Below are 11,848 nucleotides of genomic sequence, written 5' to 3' on the forward strand. Positions count from 1 at the left end.
GTGTGTATGTATATGGTCTGCCTCTATCTGTCACACACATTCAAACATACACATCCACATCCTTTGCTGACACACCAAAAGAATAAACTTCTGGCCCCAGGAATTTGTATCCAGGTGGAAGTGAATAGATTTAAGGGTCTGAGATATCAGCACTTGAGCTGGACTGTCTTCCCACCATATACCCATAGACCATTCCTTTAGCAATGTCTTCACTGTTCTGTGAGAATACAGAAATTCTTGAATAATAGTTAACCACATGTAGATTGGAATTTGTGATCATGGCCTTAGGTCTAGTGGGACTAACAAACCCACCACAATAGATGCTCCATCCCTCAGCCTCAAACTCATTCCATCAAGCCACTTTCAGTAGTGTGTATGCCATTGGGCACCCAAGAGAAAGTAGCAAGACACTGTGGATGGCTCCCATCCTGGGTGAATCCAAAGCAACATCTGTTAGCAGGACTAGTATAGTTGCTGGGGCATATGGAGAAAGACCCCTCAATCTTTAGTTACCTACCAACCCTGATCTATGTCCCCCTCTTCTATCCTATCCTGAGGCATGGGCGTTGTCACTGCCCTGACTTCATCTTCCCTAATTCCATGTATCTTCCATGAAACACTTAAGACAGGAGTTCTTACATGATTGTCTCAAGGTCAGTCCTTCTATAACTCCTACATCCTTGCATCCCATTCACTTGCATCTCCACATCATGATTTTCAACCCAAAGCATTCTTTGAATGATTTGTTCAGGAACAACTTAGTTGAAAGATAATAATACCAAGTAACAGTCACACCAATTTGATTCAAAGGGAAAATGGTTGAAAATGTACCTGCGATTACTGATTTCTAACACTTTGAATGATTCATTGAATTGGAGGGGTTGTTTTGCAATATATTTAATATCTGTGGGTCTGGCCCATTTCTCAGAATTTTAAGGTTCCTAGAGAGCTACTTTCTATCTTTTTAATCAATTTATCTTTCTCAACCAGGTGGTTGTCCCAAGTAATTTATTATCAATCACTTTGTTTCCAACTGAATTATTTTGGCCAAATCACTTGGAATTCACCATGTTATGCCAAAATCTATTATATGAGGTTCTGGTTTTATTCCAAATTCAAATAAGATTGATATTTTTTTTTAAATTATCTGTCCATTAGGAACATGCCTGCCAAGAGGATGGGACATTTGGAGCAGATTAAATAGCCTGGAGAGTGCTCTCTAGTGTTTTTCAGTGTCTGGGCTTATGCAACAGTTCTGGAGGGTGAAGTGGGGACAGGAGTCCTGACCTGGCAGCTTTGTTTCACCAGTTGAGAAAGGAACCCATTTCAAAGCCTGAAGCACTGTTTGACCAGAGTAAAGGCCCTCAAGCCTGATATGACGGAGAGGTGGGAGAGCCAGACAGGCCTGGAGCTGCATGAATCTATGGCCAACCTGATACATGGGCGCTGCTGGCCAGGTCCTTTCCCCAAGTCATCTCTGACTGAGCCTTCAGCCAGTCAGTGCAGATGTCACCCTTAAAGCCTCCTGCCTTTCTGTAACACAAGAAGGAAACACTGATAAAACTCCATCAGCTATTCTTCTCTTTGACTTAAAGAGAATTTAAGGGTAACTTCACTATGATATCAGCCAGAAAACAAACTCTCAGGTCAAACTCTCATGGCCAAACACCACACTCTCATGATGGCGTTTGGCTCCACCATGAGAGTGTACTTTTGTTTCTGGTCAGAGCCCATGATCTTAAACAGTATTCTCTATAGCCATCTGAGCAGAGATTTGGGGACTAGCTGAGTCCTTTAGCTTAGTGACACAAGTTCTTCATGCATAAGTAACCATAAGGGTGTTCAATAAATATTTGATCACTATAGAAACAGAGAAGAAAGAAAAGGAGGAGGAGGGAAGGGAAGGATGGAGAAAGAAGGAGAGGATAGGAGAAGAAAGAGGGAGTGAGAATGAGTAGAAGGCAGAGTGAGAGGAAGCGCATGGACCAGGAAGGAAGCTAAGGGTATGAGGCTCCTTTTTATTGGTACCGGATTCTCTCTAGATGGTAATCTGTGCTGATCCAAAAGGCACTAAAATTAAGTCTGGTTCCATGTAGAAAACGCCCTCACCTCACAATGTGTAAGTAGGCAGCCTCCCCCAGCTGTTGGTGAGGCTCAGTTGGAAGAGGAGGGCAAAACCCATGTTTAGGTCACCAACACCAGGCTTGGCTAGTAAGTCGCCTGGCTGTGCCAGATTGTGGACGATGAGGGCAACATCTTGCCCTCAGGAGACGAGGGGAATATGGCTGCTCAGATCAGACCTATATGCCTTCTGTTTCTTCAATTGCTATTTGATAAGTGGAAAGGAAGGGCCATTAATTGCTCTGTACCAAGCATTGTGCCCCATGCTTTATAAACACCTATTTGTTTAACCCTTCAATAACTATGGGGGGTAGGTTGAAACCATTATTGATAAAGTTCTATTATTGATAAAGAAGCTAGAAAAACAAAGTGACTTATCTGATGTTGATCAACTAGTATGAGCAGAACACGGGATTTACACATGTGTGTCTGAGAGGCATCCCCATCATCTTACTGACATGCATGTATCAGTAATTTGTTTCCTTCTCTTTCTGAGTGGTAGCTTTTTCTTTAAAACGTTGGGAGTCAGAGTATGGTTTTTATCTCTTTCCTCTATTCTGCATTTGGACCAGCCCCTCCCATTTATCTTCAGTGATTCCTGAGCATGAAGAGTATCAGTGTTCTTCTGTCCAAAAAAAAACCAGAGCCAATGGCCCTGTGTCCACCCACCTACATTTAACTAGGCTTCCTAGGACTCTTCCCATGATAGTAGTAGATGGCTTTAATCATTTCATGACAGATTTCTTCCAATTAGGGAAAGCCCACAAATTCATAGCTTTTTGTCCAGTGGGGAATTCTGGCCAGCTTGGTGTTTCGAAATTTCTAGACTTCCTGTGAAGGGTCCCCAGCCTCCAGTATGGGGCTGCTCGAGCTGTTGCTGGCCTGAGAGGCTGTATCCTAATGGCACCCTTATGGGTTTTCTTTGTTTTCCTGAGAAGACAGCGACATCAGAATGAGGGAACTTTGACATCAGAGGGGACCAAGCCCTCATGGACAGGGATGGCTAACTTTGGTTCATGGGCAAAAATAACAACATAACAAATTCCTCCAGGTCAAGCTGTCTTCTCTTTCATTCTCCCTTTGAAGCTTCATAGGAGTGGGGGGAACTTGGAAGAGTTTGTTTTTCTCTTCCAGCTACCAGATTGGGCCCATTGAAGTGGAAAGTGCCCTCGCTGAGCACTCAGCTTTCCTGGAGTCTGCTGTGGTCAGCAGCCCAGACCACATCAGAGAAGTAATGAGTTCATTCAAGAACTCTGCCTTCTGGCTTTGTGCCTATTAGCCCAGCAGAGTGAGCTAGAAGGCCCAGACTCCTGTATATTTTACCTCCATCCAGGTAGTGTAAAGTCTGAAAGCTGCCATCAGACACATTCCTTTTGGTTAAGTATTGCCCTCATGTTTTAGAGACATAAATACTCACTAGAGGAACACAGTGTACAGAAACCAACACTTCAGTGTCAAGTAGACACAAAGCTGACCGACTGCTGGATAGCAGATCTTGGTAGCAGGTGCAGACTTTGTCATCTTCTCCTGTCCAATAAAAAGTTCCTTTCCATTTTCAGATGAGGATATAACATGAGCAGACATGGTTGCTGGTGGCTCTAACCTGAGAGGAAGAGCAAATTTGAGGGATGAAAGAATAAGTAACATTGACATATCAGAAAGATAGACTAAATTTAATAAACTGGCCTTTCTCAGGAGAAATGCAAATTCCTTCCATGGGTTCCAGAGGAGTAGATAGAATGGGAGGCAGACCTATGTAAATTTTCCTGGTATAATCCTTATTTTATAGTGCAATTATATGACAAATGTTAGTGTAACATCAAGCTGCATTCTCAGAAGCATCAGGGCCAGAGGAGTGATTCTTAGGTCTGGGTCCTGAACTCCTCATATCTCATCTGGCATTCTTGTTTAAAACACATATTTCTAGACCACAAGTCAGACACTGAATCAGAGTGACTGGGGATGCAGCCCAAGGAATCTTCATTTTGACCAAAGCCCCTACCTAAGTGATTCTGATGTCCACCACAATTTGAGGTCGCTGATATACAGTGAAGATGGTGAGAGTCCCATGTAAGTACTGAAGAAGTTACACCTGGAAAATATTACTGGTTCTGCATGCTGAGAGTTAACTGTGAGACAGGGCTGTGTGCTCAGAGTTCCTCCATGTGTAGTGTTCTGAACAGACCCCAGCCCAGAAAAAGAGCTCAAAAATGTTTGGTAGTTTTAGCCTTTTCTAAAAACCAGATCTGTGATCTGTTTGAGCATGAAGTAGTAGTGAGATGCTCCCCTTTGGAAGTATATGAGGACAGTGAGCCAACTCTTAACAAGATGTTATTGACAGAATTTTATGCTGGTATGGATAAGCAACCTCCTGGCCTTAGAAATCTACCATTCCTATCAGAAACCATGTTCTATTGTGCTTCAGTTTGGGGCTCCTCCTTCTTCTGCTGGACAGGAAGCAGCCTGCAGGAAACATAGGGTCAGAGAAGGCCCCAGTTCATGGTATCCCTCAAGATGCTGGATAGAAGCTGAGCAGCAAAATGTTTGCTGACCAGCAAAATGTTTACTGATTGCAAGCACTCATAAAAACCCACCTGCATTTTTTAAAACTTTTTTTTTATTGTTGTTCAAGTACAGTTTTCTGCCTTTTCCCCCTGTTCCCCACCACCCCAGCCTTCCCCACCTCCCTCCCCTATTTCCACCCCCCTTGTTATTGTCCATATGGCCTTCAAAATTGTTCCTGTAAACCCTTAACCTTTTTCCCCTATAATCCCCTCCCCTCTCTCCTCTGGTAACTGCCACAGTGTACTCAATTTCAATGTCTTTTGTTATATTTTGCTTGCTTCTTCATTTTGTTGATTAGGTTTTTGTTAAAGTGAGATCACATGGTATTTGTCTTTCATCACCTGGCCTATTTCACTTAGCATAATGCTCTCCAGTCCCATCCGTGCTGTCGCAAAGGGTAGGAGCTCCTTCTTTCTTTCTGCAGCATAGAATTCGATTGTGTAAATGTACTATAGTTTTTCATGTATTCATTTGCTGATGGGCACTTAGGTTTCTTCCAGCACTTGGCTATTGTAAATTGTGATGCTGTGAACATTGGGGTGCATAGGCTTTTTGGATTGGTGTTTCAGGGATCTTAGGATATAATCCCAGGAGTGGAACTGCCAGGTCAAAAGGCAGTTCCATTTTTACTTTTCTGAGGAAATTCCATACTGTTTTCCACAGTGGTTGCACCAGTCTGCAATCCCTCCAACAGTGCACTAGGGTTCCCTTTTCTTCAAGACCTCTCCAACACTTGTTGTTTGTAGCTTTTTTTATGATGGCAATTCTGACAGGTGGGAAGTGGGATCTCATTGTGATTTTAATTTGAATCTCTCTGACGGCTAATGATACTGAGTATCTTTTCATATGTCTCTGGACCCTATGCATATCCTCCTTGGAGAAGTGTCTGTTCAAGTCCTTTGCCCATTTTTTAATTGGGTTGCTTGTCTTCTTAGAGTGGAGTCATGTGAGTTCTTTATATACTTTGGAGATCAAACCCTTGTCTGAGGTATCATTAGCAAATAGGTTTTCCCATACTGTTGGTTCTCTTTGTAATTTGGTGCTGTTTTCTTTAGCCATGCAGAAGCTTTTTATTTTGATGAGGTCCCATTTGTTTATTCTTTCCTTTATGTCCCTTGCTTTAGGGGACATGTCTGTGAGGAAGTTGCTGTGTGGAATGTCTGAGATTTTCCTGCCAATGTTTTCCTCTAGGACTTTTATGGTGTTATGACTTCTATTTAAGTCTTTTATCCATCTTGAGTTTATTTTTGTGTATGGCGTAAGTTGGTGATTGACTTTAATTTTTTTGCAGGTAGGTGTCCAGATCTCCCACCACCATCTGTTCAAGAGGCTGTTTTTGCTCCATTTTATGCTCCTGCCTCCTTTGTCAAATATGAATTGACCATGAAGACGTGGGTTTATTTCTGGGCTCTCTGGTCTGTTCCATTGGTCTATGTGCCTGTTTTTATGCCAGTACCAGGCTGTTTTGATTACAGTGGCCTTGTAATACACATTGATACCAGGTATTGTGATCCCTCCTACTTTGTTCTTCTTTCTCAAAATTGCTGCAGCTATTCGGGATCATTTATGGTTCCATATGAATTTGTGAAATGTTTGTTCTATATCTGTGTAATAAGTCATGGGTACTTTAATAGGGATTGCATTGAATCTATAAATCGCTTTGGGTAGTATGGCCATTTTGATGATGTTAATTCTTCCAATCCATGAGCATGGTACATGCTTCCATTTGTTTGTGTCTTCCTTAATTTTTTTCTTCACTGTTGTGTAGTTTTCTGAGTACAGGTCTTTTACCTCCTTGGTTAGGTTTATTCCTAGGTATTTTATTTTTCTTGTTGCTATATAAAATGGGATTTTTAGCTGATTTCTGCTTTTGATGTTTCATTGTTGGTATACAAAAATGTCTTTGATTTGTGAACATTGAATTTGTATCCCGCTGTTTTGCCATATTCATTTATTAGGTTGAGCAGTTTTTTGGTGGCGTCTATAGTATTTTTATGTCATCTGCTAATAATGACAGTTTTGTTTCCTCTTTTCCAATTTGGATGCATTTTATTTTATTTTCTTGTCTGATTGCTGTGGCTAGGACTTCCAATACTATGTTGAATATAAGTGGTGAAAGTGGACAACCTTGTCTTGTTCTTGATCTTAGTGCGAATGTTTTTAGTTTTTCCCATTGAGTATGATGTTGGCTGTACATCTCTCCTATATGGCCTTCATTATGTTCAGGTATGCTCCCTCTATTCCCACTTTGCTGAGTGTTTTTATCATTATCATGGGTGCTATACTTTATAAAATGCTTTTTCCACATCTATTGATATGATCATATGATGGTTGTCTTCGCTTTTGTTTATGTGATGTATTACATTTATTGATTTGCAAAAATTCTACCATCCTTGCATCCCTCAGATGAATCCCACTTGGTCATGGTGTATGATCTTTTTAATGTATTGTTGGATGCAGTTTCCCAATATTTTGTTGACGATTTCAGTGTCTATGTTCATCAGGAATATTGGCCTGAAGTTTTCTTTTATTTCTTTTTAGATTTTTTTCTCTTTTTATTTTTTTAATTTTTACTTTTTATTATTGTTCAAGTACAGTGTCTGCCTTCCCCCCCACACCTCCCCACCAACCCAACCCTCCCGATTTCTCTCCCCCATTTCCACCCCTTGTTATTGTTCATATGTTGTTTATAATTGTTCCTGTAAACCCTAAACTGTTTTCCTCCAACTCCTCCCTTCTCCCCTCTGATCACTGACAGCCTGTTCTCAAGGGACATAAAGGAAAGAATAAACCATTGGGGTTTCATCAAAATAAAAAGCTTCTGCACAGCTAAAGAAAACAGCATTAGAATGAAAATGAAACCAACCATATGAGAAAACATATTTGCCAATGATACCTCAGACAAGGGTTTGATCTCCAAAGTATATAAAGAACTCACATGACTCCACTCTAAGAAGACAAGCAACCCAATTAAAAAATGGGCAAAGGACTTGAACAGACACTTCTCCAAGGAGGATATGCACAGGGTCCAGAGACATATGAAAAGATACTCAGTATCATTAGCCGTCAGAGAGATTCAAATTAAAATCACAATGAGATACCACTTCCCACCTGTCAGAATTGCCATCATAAAAAAAGCTACAAACAACAAGTGTTGGAGAGGTCTTGAAGAAAAGGGAACCCTAGTGCACTGTTGGAGGGATTGCAGACTGGTGCAACCACTATGGAAAACAGTATGGAATTTCCTCAGAAAAGTAAAAATGGAACTGCCTTTTGACCTGGCAGTTCCACTCCTGGGATTATATCCTAAGATCCCTGAAACACCAATCCAAAAAGCCTATGCACCCCAATGTTCACAGCATCACAATTTACAATAGCCAAGTGCTGGAAGAAACCTAAGTACCCATCAGTAAATGGAGGAGATTTTCTGTCTTTTTTGTGTTTTTATTTGGTTTTGTGATTAGGATGATGCTGGCTTCATAAAAAGAGTTTGGGAGTTTTCCTTCTTCTTGGATTTTTCAGAATACTCTGTGAAGGATAGAAAACCCACCTGCATTTCTTCCCAATCCTACTTGTCAGGACAATCTGTAAGTAATGAGCTCTAAGAGTTTTAGAACTCCTTTATCCAAAGCATTTGCATTTTGAGAGAGACATGTTGACTCCTCATGGTGTCTGGGGAGTAGTTTGGAAATAGGTGAGAGTCTGAAATCATTTCACAAAAGCCAGTGCTTCCCAATAGTTGATCTGGAAAGGCAGGCAACAGAAGAAGAAATGCTGTTTGTCCATCTTACTGACTGAGCCCAAGGAACTGGTAGAACCTCATTGTTGTGCTGGTAAATGTGAGCCCTTTATTCACAAGGTGAGGTTAAGAGTTATCATCCAAGGCCCTATTGTTTTGTTTTGTTATTGTTTTTGTTCTTGTAGATTGTAGAGGAATATAGAGTCTTTTATCTAGCCTACTCCTCTTATGATCCAGAGGAACTAACCCAGGAACTGCAGGAGCACATGAAAAGAGTGATGTCTCCCTCCATAGAAGTACCCCAGCAAGGTAAAGCTCTAGGACATAATAAGGTGGGAAATCTAGTGGGCACAGTTCTTCAGGTCTCGGCCCTGAGGAGATGAGTACACAAATAACCCTAACCTGTACTTTCAGCCATTTCTCCCTGTTTCTGCACTGGGCACTCCCCAAAGCAGATTTTTTCCCCAATCTAAGAGGTGACCATAAATCTGATTAGAGGAGTTGCTAAAATACTAGACCCTGTGCTCCAGGGTCTAGCTGCTTTGATTGTTGCTTTTGGAGAAAACAACAATTTTGGAGGCCTTCCAGTGAAGTGGCAGGGGGGCACTGGTCCTTTCAAGCCAAAAGTCTTCCTGGGAAATGATAATTTCAAAGTATTTTGATTTTTGTTTTATGGTCACTATGTGGCCTTTGTTTCAGAACTGCCAATGATGGTTGCTGGAAAGATCCAAAAGAGTAAATAGAGGAGCTCAGAGTGGAGAGATGTGATGCAACCCCCAAAAGGTCCTACAAGCCTCTGATGGTGCTAAGAGGGATTGGTGGGATCACTGGTTAATCCCCACCTGGTAGAATCCCTTCTACCTTAATGACATCAAAGGCTTTCAGTTTCCAAATGGGCCTCTCTTGAATCACTGGATGATCCTGAAAGAGAGCAGAGGAGCAGCACTGACCCAAAGTGTCTAACCACTGTCCAGGCAAAAAGTTTGAGGCCTTGACTCCCACTCTGGAGGAATCTTTAGCAACTGTGCATGGAGCTTACTGCCTGAGAGCTGTCAGCTGGCCCTCTGAAGGAGAGGTCACCATAGCCTCAAGACAGTTGTGAGCTCATTCAATGACAGTGGGAGTATAACCACTTGAACATTTTGAAAAAAACACTTGGTAATCATATTCAGGGCCATAAAAATTTGGCCATACACTTTTAGCTTAGAAATTCCATCTTTGGGGCATAGATAAACATAACTTGCCTCCCCTCACAGCCACATCAAAATTACAACTAAGCTGTAGAACAACCATCATTCAGAACCATCAGAAATCAAGCTGAATGAAAGTCTTAACATTACAGAGTTAAAGAAGAAACTACATCAAGACTGGTAGGCAGGACGGAGATGCGGGAACAGGCTGGTCCCACACCCATGTGTGGTAGATAAAAATTGGGAGGGATATCTTAGGAGAAAAGGGTCACAGTCGTACACTAAACCCCCAGTCCAGGGTTCCAGAGTCAGAAAGAGAAGTTGCCATAATTTCTGATTAGAAAAAACAGCAGGAATTGAGGCTGCAGAAAACAGAATCTGCTAGAGTTTCTGACAATTCCTCTTAAAGAGCCCATGCACAGACTTACTTGGACTCACTCTTTCTGAGTTCCAGTGGGGAGCAGCAGACGAAAGGCACCAGAGACATATGGGGAAGAATTGAATTGTCCGGCATCAGGGTGAAAGCTGGGGAGCAGCTTTCTACTAGACAGAAGTGCTGGCAGAGGCCACCATTCCTTTTCTGAGCCCCTCCCCTACAGAGCAACAGAGCTGGCAGGTGGGCACCATATCTGACTTCATCAACCTTGCTCACACTGTTTGGCCCACCCAAAATATATATTTAGTCCCTCCCCTGATATTCCTGGTGCCTTCTGAGCTACTGCCACAGCTCTGAAGGTCAGAATAAGTAAGTCTGGGTAAGTTTATACACAGATGGGCCCTTTAAGAGGAATTGCCTGGGACTCCACAAACACTCCATCTCACTCAGCCACAATTCCTTCTGGTTTTCAGAACCAGAAGTTATGGGGACTTCCTGGCACTGGAATCCTGAGTTGAGGGGCCTACTGTGGCACTGGGACCCTCACTCCTTAGTGAGGACCTCCACAACCAAGATATCTCTCCTGATTTTTAACTATGACACATGGGTGTGGGACCAGCCCATTCTCTGTTTCTGCCCCTCTTTCCAGTCTCAATGTGGCTTCCTCTGTGAATCCTTAGTTTTAGGAATTCTGTTTAGCTAGACTTCAGGTGGTTCCAAATGATGGTTGCTCTGAAGTTTCATTGTAATTTTGATGTGGTGGTGGAAGGATAACTAGTATCACATTTACCTATTTCACCAACTAGATCGAAATCCAAATCAGCTCATATTTAAAATAAAATCTCTTCCCCATGAACAATATGATAGTCATTTAGGGATGAGTCTAGAGTTCTGTTCACTTTTTTCTAATGCACATCAAAATAATCATGAACATGAAAAATATGACCTTGCCAAACACACATTAGGGAAAATGATCTAAGCCAGTTCTCACTATAATCCTAAGAAAAAAAGTATTAGTATAGGAGAAGGTTCTGTGTGGCATGGGCCCAGCTACAACTCATAAAGGCCAGTGGAAAGCAAGGTCCAGCACACAGGACCCACACCCATGGATAGGTTCTCCCCTGGGGAATCAGGCCTGCATTGTACCTAGGCCACTTTGAGACTTGCTTTTTGCTAAAACTCCCTCACCCTAAATTGAGGCAGCAAACCCTTTACTGCATATCTTTGAAGAAACTTCCTAAAATCTATGCTAAACCTTCCAAGGACTAGTGCAACCAGTTCAGCCACCTTTCCCTTTACATTTGCAAATATCCTTCCTTCCTTTTTGATGTAATTAGCAACATCCTCTCTTTTGTTTTCTGTAAAAGGTAACCACCTAAGGTGAACCTGTGCATAGTAAATGAGGACCATCCTCAATGTAATGTGCCCAGAAAAGCAGTAAGTCCCATACCTGACACAGACATGATATTGTCAACTTGCACCCTGCAGAAATGTACTTGGACATTGACTCACACCTCTGCACCTTCACTGTTCTCCACACATACACCAAGCTCCATTAGACTTTCTCTGGATCTTTTTCTATGGCCCTGGCATTATAAATGGTCCTTTATCTTTCTCATATTCTAAGTGTAAACCCCATGGCTTAGGGGCTCTATCTCTTTTCTTAAATCCTTCCTCTATTCTTCTGGTCAGGGATCAGATTTTGACTGATGTGCCAATAATACTAGACCTTGTGAGGTGCTTGCTATGTGCTAGATCTTATTCCAAACACTTTACAAACATTCATTGACTTAATCATCACAATAACTGCTCATCTTACAGATGGGAAACTGAGGCTCAGAGGCTAAGTAACTTGCC

At 41.9% G+C, this 11,848-nt stretch overlaps 1 pseudogene; it reads left to right on the plus strand.

Annotated features, from left to right (window-relative positions):
• Positions 1-2,042: 2,042 nt before the first annotated feature.
• LOC112304698 (acyl-coenzyme A synthetase ACSM5, mitochondrial-like) lies at positions 2,043-9,193 on the plus strand (annotated as a pseudogene).
• Positions 9,194-11,848: the final 2,655 nt, after the last annotated feature.

Source organism: Desmodus rotundus, chromosome 1 (assembly GCF_022682495.2).
Source record: "Desmodus rotundus isolate HL8 chromosome 1, HLdesRot8A.1, whole genome shotgun sequence".
Taxonomy (NCBI): Eukaryota; Metazoa; Chordata; class Mammalia; order Chiroptera; family Phyllostomidae; genus Desmodus; species Desmodus rotundus.